This window comes from Stegostoma tigrinum, chromosome 15 (assembly GCF_030684315.1).
Source record: "Stegostoma tigrinum isolate sSteTig4 chromosome 15, sSteTig4.hap1, whole genome shotgun sequence".
Taxonomy (NCBI): Eukaryota; Metazoa; Chordata; class Chondrichthyes; order Orectolobiformes; family Stegostomatidae; genus Stegostoma; species Stegostoma tigrinum.
In genome coordinates, this window is record NC_081368.1 from 35,380,234 (window position 1) to 35,392,412 (window position 12,179).

Sequence of the window (12,179 nt, forward strand, 5' to 3'; positions counted from 1 at the left end):
ATCATTCTATGGGAAGCGAAGGATGAGATTGCAGGGCCTTTGGTGATGATCTTTTCATCCTCACTGTCCATGGGTATAGTGCCAGAAGATTGGAAAACGGCAAACATCATTCCCTAGTTCAAAAAAGGGAACAGGGATAACCCTGGAAATTCCAGGCTAGTTCGGCTTACGTCAGTGGTGGGCAAATTATTGGAAAGGGCTGTGAGAGATAGGATTTATGATCACTTGGAAAGGCACAGTTTGATTAGTGATAGTCAGCATGGATTTGCGAGAGGTAGATCATGCCTCACAAACCTTATTGAATTCTTTGAAGATGTGACCAAACACGTGGATGAACGTGGAACAGTGGATGTGGTATACATGGATTTAAGTAAGGCATTTGATAAAGTTCCTCATGGTAGGCTCATGCAGAAGGTAAGGAGGCATGGGATAGGGGGAAATGTGGTAGATTGGACTCAGAATTAGCTGACTCTTAGAAGACAAAGGGAGGTAATGGATGGAAAGTATTCAACATGGTGCTCAATTACAAGTGGTGTACCACAAGGATCTGCCCTGGGTCCTCGTCTATATGTGATTTTTGTAAATGATTTGGATGAAGGAGTGGAAGGGTGTATTAGCAAGTTTGCAGATGATATGAAGGTGGGTTATGTTGTGGACAGTGCGGAGGGCTGTTCTAGGTTACAAAGGGACATTGATAGGATGAAGAGCTGTGTTGAGAAGTGGCAGATGGAGTTTTACCCTGAAAGTGTGAGGTGATTCATTTTGGAAGGACAAACTTGAAAGCACAATACAGGGTTAATGGAAAGATTCTAGGCAGTGTAGAGGGGCAGAGGGATCTTGGGGTTCATGTTCATAGTTCCCTGAAAGCTGCCACCCAGATGGAAAGAGTTGTTAAGAAGGTGTATGGTGTGTTCGCTTTCATTAATAGAGAGATTGAGTTCAAGAGCAGTGAAGTTATGCTCCAGCTATACAAAAGCCTGGTTTGGCCACATCTGGAGTATTGTGTCCAGTTCTGGTCACCTTATTACAGGAAAGATGTGGAAGCATTAGAAAAGATGCAGAGGAGATTTACCAGGATGTTGCCTGGAATGGAGGGAAGGTCTTACAAGGAAAGGTTGAGAGAGCTAGGGCTTTTCTCTTTAGAACGATGAAGGATGAGAGGTGGCTTGATAGAGGTGTGCAAAATGATCAGAGGTACAGACAGAGTACACAGCCAGTGACCTTTTCCTAGGGTGGAGGTAGCTTTTACGAGGGGACATAGTTTTAAAGTGAAAGGAGGTAGATATTGGGGAGACGTCAGATGTAGGTTCTTTACTCAGAGAGTGGCTGGGGCGTGAAATGCATTGCCAGAGATGGTAGTGGAGTCAGCCTCATTAGGGGCATTTATGCAGCTATAAGATAGGCATATGGTTGATAGTATAAGGTAGTGGTGGAGGTTAGATAGAGCTTAGGATTAGGGTAAAAGGGCCCGTACTGTGCTGTGCTGTTCTATGTTCTATGTTCTACATCTCCTCAGGAGTTCCTCAGGCCCAACCATCTTCAGCTGCTTCATCAATGACCGCCCCTCCATCATAAGGTCAGAAGTTGGGATGTTCGCTGTTAATTGCACAATGTTCAGCACCATTCGTGACTCCTCAGATACTGAAGCAGTCCATGTTCAACTGCAACAAGATCTGGACAATATCCAGGCTTGGGCTGACAAATAGCAAGTAATATTTGCAACACATAAATGCCAGGCTATGACCATCACCAATAACAGACAATCTAACCACCACCTCTTGACGTTCAATGGTGTTACCGTCACTGAATCCCTCACTACTGACATCCTGGGGGTTATCATTGACCAGAAACCCAACTGGATTCACTACATTAACACAGTGGCTAAAAGAACACGCCAGAAGCTGGGAATACTACGGCGAGTAATTCACCTCCTGACTCCTCAAAGCTTGTCCACCATCTACAAGACACAAGTCAGGAGTGTGATGGAATACTCCCTACTTGCCTGGATGAGTGCAGCCCCAACAACACTCAATAAGCTTGACACCATCCAAGACAAACCTGCCGCTTGATTGGCACTACATCCACAAGCATCCACTCCCTCCACCACCGATGCTCAGTAGCAGCAGTGTGTACCATCTACAAGATGCACTGCAGAAATTCACCACATATCCTTGGATAGCATCTTCAAACCTACAACCACATTCAGCTAGAAGGGCAAGGGCAACAGGCATATGGGAACACCACCATCTTCAAGTTCCCCTCCAAGCCACTCACCATCCTGACTTGGAAATATATCGCCGTTCCTTCACTATCGCTGGGTCAAAATCCTGGAATTCCCTCCCTAATGGCATTGTGGGTCAACCTACAGCAGGAGAACTGCAGCGGTTCAAGAAGGCAGCTCACCACCACCTTCTCGAGGGCAACTAGGGATAGGCAAGAAATGCTGGCCAATCAGCGATGCCCACATCCCACAAATGAATAGAAAAAAAAGCCCCACCCCACCCCCATGCCAGAAGTCGTCTCTCAGCCCACTTCAGAGGTAGCTGGGCCTTCCATCATCACCCTGCCTGCCACCTTTCATCATGTGGGAGGGTCAAAAACGGAAGTTGCTGGAAAAGCTCAGCAGGTCTGGCACCACCTATGAAGAGAAAATCAGAGTTAACATTTTCGGCCCGATGACCCTTCTGGATGTTGCCTCAGTTGGACAGTTTGAGGAGCAGGCAGAAACTGAATAGGCTGGGGATAGTTTCCCTGAGGGGTGACCTTATAGAAGTTTATAAAATCATGAGGGGCATAGACAGGGTAATTAGGCAAGGTCTTTTCCATGGGATGTGGGAGTCCAAAACTAGTGGGGAACGATATAAAAAGAACCTATGGGGCAACTTTTTGACACAGGGCGTGTTGCATGTATGGAACAAGCTGCTAGAGGAAGTGGTGGAGGCTGGTACAATTACAACATTTAAAAGGCATCTGGATGGGTATATGAATAGGAAGGGTTCAAAGGGATATGGGCAAAATGCTGGCAAACAGTACTAAATTTATATAGGATAACTGGTCAGCAAGAACAAGTTGGACTGATGGGTCTGTTTCCATGCTGTATGTCCCTGACTCTATGACTCTACATAGGAAGTCAAGCTGAGGAGGGTGCACCTGCATTTGGGCAGGACTGACAACATGGCTAGGGTCTGTAAATGCAAACATATCCAGGGTTTTCCACCAAAACTCCAAGACCAACAGGCTCCACTATAGGGCAGACTCCCTCCAGTCCAGCTGCAGACCCTGGGACTGCACCAAAACATGGTGGAAGGGAAAAAAGAAGAAAGCTTTATGAAGGTACGGAGGTGGCATGAGTGACACATCACTGTAAGTACGTTCACACATTTATTGATATATTTTTACTTTTTATCATCAATTGGGTGAGCAAGTACTGTCAAGGCTCAACTACAACATTGAAAACAGTGAGTTTAGTCATTCTTAGCACTGAGTGAGGTTTAATACTTCAGGGAATCAAGTGTTATGGGGAAAAGGCAGGAAATTGGAGTTGAGGATTATCAAATCAACCATGATCTAATTGCAATATGGAGAAGACTTATTGGGCCAAATGGCCTATTTCTGTTCTTATGCCTCGTGGTCACCTCTCTGATCTTCATGTTGGGATTTATCACTGTCTAATTTTTATTTAGTTTCTGAGATAATGGGAAATTGTTCATTGATGAGGTGACATTGAGTAATAGTGAGCTGTTAATACATGCTAATGTATGTAAACTGGATTTTGCCACTCATTAGCATGAATCATGCCTGGATGGGAAAAATGCGATTTCTGGCTTTCTCAGTATTGTGAAACTCCTCATGAACAACTCTTGCGAATTTCCCAACATTTCCACTATGGGCTCCAGTTGTTCAGGCACTGCGAAGATTCTGCCCATTGTAACTGGGTATCTGATTTCCTGTCACAAAATACTGCAGAGCATTTTGAAATCATTTTACACCAAAATAATAGGTGAAAATGTTAAAATATTGACTTTAACTGCTTTTTGGTCTTTTTGCACTCCTTTATTATTTCTGCATTAAGCAACAAGAAAACACCTATTAACTATTTTTTGTTCCTATTAGTGAAAGTGCAAGTATTTTTGGTAAATTTTATATTGTCCAGAGTCACATAGAACATCCCTATAATCAATAGGCTACTCCATAGAAATTATGTAAGCCCTTTTGCATTCTTTATTCTTTCATGCAATGTGAGTGTCACTATCTGGATCAGCATTTGTTGCCCAACCCTAACTGCCCTTGAGAAGGTGGTAGCGAGCAGCAAGGAGGACGCAAGTTACCTGGACGCTTTGTTCCGGGAGGCGGTCACATTTATTGAGATTAATACTTCAGATTTGACCTATGGTCAGGGAGAACAAAGTGTGACTGTAAAAGGGCAGGCATGGAAAACTAGAAAGTAGCAATGAAAAAGCCTCAGTCCTCGTAACTGGCCAACTAGTTTGGTGTTTTTGCAACTTGTTTAGGCAAAAGGAAGGACAGCAGGGAGAATTGAGCAAACTCCCCAAAGTGTCAAGGGTTGTAGTTGAAGGAAACAATCAAAATTGTAGGACCAATTACAGGGAAAAGGGAACAGGAATTATTTCCGTAATTAATATGGAAAATGACAGACAGATATTGACAGACGGGACAGAGAATACAGATCTAAGAGCAAATCAACAGGTACAACTAGAGATTACCAAAATAATAAAAGGACAAGACTTAAGGCATGGTATTTGAATGCATGTAGCACTCAAAACAAATCAAATAAAACTAATAGTAAAAATTGAGATAAATAAGCATGATTTGGTGGCCATAACTGAGACATGGCTTGCAGGATGACCAAAAATGGGACATGAATATCGAAGGGATGTGACACCTAGGAAGATCAGGAAGCTGGGAAAGGGTGGAGGAGTGGATCTGTTAATTAAAGATGATATCAACGTAACAGAAAGGGATGACCCAAATGTAGGAAGCCAAGATATAAAAGCAATCTAGAAGCAGAGTAGAGATGAGGAATGATAAATGCAAGTTATGTACAGCCCCTCTAATAGTCACCACTAGCTATCACAGAAGAAATAACAGGAACTTGTCAAAATCCTCTTGTGTAAAGCTGAATATTGTACCAGTAAAATAGTTAACAGAAGCTATCATTCATGTTGCATCACTCATAAAGGATTTTTTTTCAGAGCAATACCAAGGGGACAGGAAAGGTCACATAAAATGAAAATGAAAGCATGGTCTGTGATGATGCTGTCAGTTTAGAAAGGTTGATTTGTCCTGGGTATTTTGAAGAGAGGTTGTAAAGACAGAAGTACTGAAGTGACTTAAGGAGCTAGCCTAAGTCAGTAGGTTAAGAGACCTTCATGCTTTTTAAAAAGCAGTTGTAAAAATGGGAGGGGAGTCGTCAGTTCTCCCAGATCCGGCTTTCCAGTTATTTTTTAGCTTTTGCAATGAGAAGCTGTTTCGGTCCCAGAAAGGGCACAAGCTTCAGTAAGTGATTCCTAAGTGTGATTTTTTTCTGAAATTTCTCTTGATGTTGTTCCCCCTGGATTGTGAAACTGCACGTAAGAATCTGCATCTCAATTTACTGCTTTGCCAAGAGGTATGTTGATGGGATGTTACTATATTGGAACAGTTAACTAGTAATAGGTACTGTATCTATTATTCAGTTAAGTCATCCGATAGCTAAGTTATTCTAAATCCCTCTTTCTTTTGTTTGTATTTTAAGTATAGTTTAAATAAATTGTGTTTTGCTTAAGGTTGAGTTGTTTGACTGGTTGCACCACATCTGGAACATCTACATCACATCTACCTTTAAAATAAGAAAATGTCAGCATCTAGGTTACATTCTTAAAATATTTTGAGCAATCCGGTCTTGCACATAACAGGTCACAGAGACATCTCCCTCTCGGTTTTACAATAAAGATGGACAGTTAGCAAGGTCAAGTGCCTTACATAAAGAGTTCCAAAGTGCAGGAGTAACCTTATATCAAGCCTTAACTTTTTTCTTTAAGACACTTGGGCATAGTTTCTAACAGGCATTGTAGAAGGCAAGCCCCAACATCTCTCCCCATTTACCCACAGTCATGGTTACTTGGAAGGAAAAAAGATCAATCTTGCACTGTCTAAGGACCACCACCACCAAACTCCCTGCCCCCACTAAAAAGAATACTCCTGCAATTGTGTGAGCTCTGGGAGGGGCATAAAAGAACTGTAGTTTATAGTCAGCATTTAAAAATAAGTGGTCATCCGTTTAAAACAGAGATGAGGAAACATGTTTTCTCACTGAGCGCTGATAGTCTTTGGAGTCTTTCCCTTCCTCAAAAGGCTGTAAATGCAAAACCTTTCAACACTTTTAAGGCAGAAGTCGATAGATTCTCGACTACCAAGGGATGAAACATTATCAGAGATATGCAAGAATGTAGAGTTGAAGTTAAAATCAAATCAACTGTGATCTTATTGATTGGTGGAGCAGGCTTGAAGGGCCAAGTGATCTAATTTTGACAATAAGGTAAGATTAATAACTGACCAGTAAATTGTCACTGGGTTGCAATGACCATAACATGATTGAATTTATGTAAAGTTTAAGGAAGAAAAGTATAGGGCAGTTATGAGGGCATGAAAGCAGAGCTAGTGAAAGTGAACTGGCAATTTAGGTACATCAATTTAGGTTAACAAATAGGCCAAAAGACGCAGTGGCAAACATTTAAGGGGATATTTCAGAAAGCGCAGCATAGATACCTTCCAGCAAATAAGGAAAGTTGTGAGGGATAGACCCATCATCCATGGTAAACTATAAAATGCACAGATAGTGGCAAACTCAAAGAAATATAATTGTGCAAAGATAGTTAGCAGATCAGATGATTGGACGGTAAATAAAAACAGCAAAAAATTACAACAAATTAGTAAGAAGAGAAAATTAGAGTGCGAGAGAAAGTTAAACAGAAGATATAACGAGAGATATGACAAGTTTTTTCAGATATTTATAAAAGAAAAGAGTTAACAAGATAAATGTTTGTCCTATAGAAAATGAGTCTGGGCGATTAGTAATGGAGAATAAAGGAACGGCAGGCAAATTGAGCAGATACTTTGGGTCACTCTTCACGAGAGATGATACAAGTAGCATCCTGGAAATAGCTGTGAATCAAGAATTGATAGGGAGTGAGGAACTCAAGAAATGGTATAATTACCAGTGAAGTAGTAGTACCGAATAAATTGTTGGAATGGCGAGTTGACAAGTTTGCAGGTCCTGATAGATTTTATCTTAGGGCCTTAAAGTAAGTGGCCAGTGAGATGGTTGATATAATGGTTTCGTAGTTGTAGTGTAAAATTCTAATTACAACTTGAATTAAATTTTATTGTTACATGTATTCAAGTGCTGGAATACAGGAGAGCAGTGAGAAATATACAAAGTTGCCATTCATTGGCACCATCTTGATTACAAACCATAATCTGAAAAACAACAAAACAACAATAATTCTGAAAATATCAGCAGAAATAAAAGAAAAGGAATCAGAAAGGAAAGAAAAGACCAGATCTTAAAGAAGGAGAAGTGTCTTCATCTTAAAGAAAGAAAAAGATCTTGATCTTAAAGTCCTCGGCCTGGAATCTCAGACAGCTTGCCCGCTCAAATCGATCGCTGGGAGAAGCCATGTTATTGCTGCCGTTGTGGCTGCCACCACTATCTCACATCGATGGGCTGAGTAGTGACCTTGCTACTGCTGCAACTGCCACCTCCAGTTGGGTAGAAGCTGCTGCCATTTGGCACGTGGCCCACTCCCGCTGCCATGGCCTTCGATTGCCGAGAGGAGCCTGGGAGGCTGCTGCCTTTCTGCATATGGCCCACTCTCACTGCAGTGACAATGCTGCAAGTGACAATCATTGCAAAAAGCTTTGAAGAAAAGGCAGACGAAGAAGAAAAAGAGACCTGAGTTCGGTGACTTTGTGGGCAAGGTTGTGTTCCTGGATTATTGACTGGAGTTGATAAGGATCAAAATGGAGGAGCACCTGGCCCTATTGAATGCACCTTCTACCAATGTGGGAAACCATGTCTCCATGGTGACCAAATATGCAGGAAGTGTGTTCAACTGCAGCTCCTGATTTGCCACATGGAGTGCCAGATGGGCTCACTATGGAGGCTGAGAATGTTAAGGTTAGTGATTTGTTAGTGTGGGCAGGCAGCACGCAAGTGCCCTGTGGCCATTCCCCTTTCACACAGATATACTGCTTTGGACACTGCTGGGTGTGGCGTGGTCTCTCGGGCGAAAGCAGCAGCAGCCAAATCACTGGTATCATGGCACTGGAGGGTCAAATTGTAGGCAGGCAGTAGTGATAGGGGATTCGATAGTTAGGAGCATGGGCATTTCTGTTGCTGTGAGTGGCATTCCAGGATGGTGTGTTGTCTCCCTGGTGCCAAGGTCAAGAATGTCTCTGAGCAGGCACAGGATATTTTGAAAGAGGGTGGGGGGAGAGTGAGCAGTCAGAGATTGTGGTACATATTGGTAGTAAGGACATAGAAAGAGAGATGAGGTCCTGTGAAGGGAGTTCAGGAAGATAGGTAAGAATTGAAAAGCAGGACCTCTAGGGTTGTAATCTTGGGATTACTTCCAATCCTATGAATAGGAAGATAGTACAGTTAATTACATTACGTAATTACATGGCTAAAGAGCTGGTGTAGGAGGAAAGGCTTTAGGTATGTGGATCATTGGGATCTCTTCCAGGGCAAATGAGACTTGTACAAGAAAGATGGGCTGCACCTAAACTGGAGGAACACTAGCAGGGAAGTGTGCTAGTGCCACTCAGGAGGGTTTAAACTAGTGTGGCAATGGGACAGGAACCAGAGCAGTAGTCAGCAAGTAAAATGACCAAGGATGAGTCAGAGACTGGGCCAATGACACTAAGAGAAAGAACAGACAGGGAGAGAATACAGCGAGAATGACAGTCTGAAATGTATTTGTTTTAATGCGAGTAATATGACAGATAAGACAGCTGAATTTAGGGCTTGGATTAATGCATATAAAATATAGGGTACGCAGGGTAGTTTGGTCTTAGTAGGATAATAGGTGGGCAAAATAACTTGGGGTGAGGGGCCTGTACCGTGCTGTACTGTTTTACATTCTATATAACTGTGATGTTGTAGCTATTACAGACTTGGTTGAGAGACGGACAAGACTATCAGCTTAAAGTTCTGGGATTTAGATGTTTCAGGACAGATACAGTGGGATGTAAAAGAGGTGGGGGAGCTGCATTACTGATTAGGGAGAATATCACAGATCTACTGAGGGAGCACACCTTGGATGGTTCACTTATTGAGGTCATATGACTAGAGCTCTGGAACAGAAAGGGTGCAATCATTTTGATGGCATTGTACTACAGGCTTCACAACAGCCAGCAGATGATAGAGGAACAGATCTGTGGACAGATTGTGGAAGAATGCAAAAATAACAGGATTTTAACTTCCCCTATATTTACAGGGACTCGCTTAGTGTCAGGGCTTGGATGGAGGGGAATTTGTTTGGTGTGTCTGTGATGGCTATTTGAAACAATATGTACATATTTCAACTATGATGTGGAGGTGCTAGTTTTTGACTGGGGTGAACAAGATCAAAAATCATATGGCATCAGATATAGCCCAACAGGTTTATTTGAAAACACAAGTTTTTGGAACCTCGCTCCTTCTAACACCTGAAGAAGGAGCAAGACTCCAAAAGCTTGTGTTTTCAAATAAACCTGTTGGACTATGACATGGTGTTGTGTGATTTTTGACATAGTTCACTAGGGGAGGGGTCATACTGGACCTGGTATTGGGAAAAGACCCCGGCCGGGTGATTGAAGTTTCAGTTGGGGAGCATATCAGTAACAGTGAATGTAATTCCATGAGTTTTAAGTTACTTATGGATAAAGATAACAGTAGTCCTCAGGTGAAAGTATTAGATTGGGGGAAGGCTAACTACAACAATATCAGGCAGGAACTGAGGAATGTAATTTGGGGGTTTGAGGTAAATCTAAATATGGCACGTGGGACTCTTTTAAAGGTCAGTCAATTAGTATTCAGAACCAGCATATTCCTGTAAAAAAGAAGGATAAGGGTGCCAAGATTTGGGAACCTTAGGTTATGAATGAAAATGAGAGCTTAGTCAAAAAGAAAAAGAAGTTTTACACAAGGTTTAGGGGACTGAAGACTGACAGAGCCTCAAGTAATACAAAGAAAGCAGGAAAGAAATCAAAAAATGAATTAGGAGGACTAAACATGGCCATAAAATGTCTTTGGCAAACAGGATCAAAGTATTTTATACATATATACAGGGCAAGAGGATAGTTAAAGCAAGTCCACTCGAGGAAAAGGATTGAATTTATGCATGGAGTCAGAGGAACTGGGTGCGGTCCTGAATGAATACTATGCAACAATATTCACAAAGTAGGACATGGTGGATGATGAGCCTTAGGAGAGATATGTTGATATTGTAGGGCATAAGATGTTTGGTGTTTTGAATAGGCATTAAGGTAGACAAGTCCCCAGGACCCAATGAGATTTACCTCAGAAGACTGAAGGAGGCAGGTGAAGAAATTGCTGGGATCTTGTACAAAATCTTTGCATTCTCTTTAGTCACAGGAGAGGTCCCAGAAATCTGGAGAATAACCAATATTGTTCCCTTTTTAAGAAGGGCAACAGGGATAGTCTGGGAACCTACATGCTGGTGAGCTTTACATCAGTAGTAGGGAAATTATTGGAGAAAATTCTTCAGGATTGGATTACTCACATTTGCAAAACATAGACTTATTAGGGACAGGCAGCCTGACTTTATGTGGGGAAGGTGATGTTTCACAAACTTGATTGAATTTTTTGAGGAAGTGACAAAGATAATTATTCAGAGCAGAGTGATAGATATTGTTTGTATGGAGTTTAGCAAGGCCTTTAACAAGGTCCCTTATGCAAAGTGGAGTCACATGGATTCCACGGTGAGCTGGTAAGATGGATACCTATCAGGCCTAGTCATAGAAGACAAAGAATAGAGGTGGAAGGGTGATTGTCTGTATGGATATCTGTGACCAGTGGTGTTCTGCAGGGATCAGTGCTAGGACCCCTGTATTGTTGTTTGTAATATTTATGATTGTTTTGGAGGCAAATCTAAGTGGCCTGACTAGTAAGTTTGCGGATGATACAAAGATTGGGGAGCTGCAGATGGTGAGGAGGATTGCCAGAGGAGTCAGTAGAACACAGATAGGCTAGAGACTTAGGCAGAGAAATGGCAAATAGAGTTTAACCCAGACAAATGCAAGTTGATGCATTTTGGGAGACCTAGAAGAATACAGTAAATGGTAGAGCCCTCAATAGCATCAACATACAAAGGATTATTGATCCAGTTCCCTGAAAGTAGCAACACAAGTGGATAAGGTGGTCAAGAAAACATATTCTGTGTTTGCTTTCATTGGTCAGGGTATCAAATATAAAAATTGGCAAGTCATGTTGCAGCTGTATAGAACTTGAGTTAAGCCATATTTGGAATGTTGTACACGGTTCTGGTCGCCAAATTAACAGAAGGATGTGGAGACTTTGAAAAGGGTATGGAAAAGGTATATCAGGATGTTTTGGAGGATATTAGCTATGAGTAGAGGTTAGACAAACATAGTTTGTTTTCACTTGAATGTTAAAGCATGAGGGGCGGCCTGACAGAAGGTTACAGATGTTACAAATTTGTGTGGAGTAATTGTGAATTGGAAGTCAGGAAGCTACAATTTGTTTGTAAAAAATGATAAGGGAGAAGAGTGTGTGGTTCCTTTAAGAGGTAAAGTGCTTTTCTAAGCTTAGAGATTTATACAGGAGAAAACATGCCTGTATGTAGTTGAAGATGTACAGCCAGCTCTGAAATTGAAGCATGTATCAATTAGCTTCGTGATTAAAAACCTTAGGCTTGTTTTGATGCTTTGGCTACGAACTGGAATCTGCCAATTTTATTTTAAATCAAGCACTTTGTGATTGAAAGCCAATTGAGTTTAAATCTGATGGTTTTGACTACATGAGAATAGTGCTATTGTAAGAAGATTGATTGGTCGTCCAAGGTATATAAAGAAAGGGTTTTTGAAAATTGATGTGAGGGTGAACGACATCTGAGAAATAAGCATTTAGCTCTCACAAAAAAAATCACAAAACT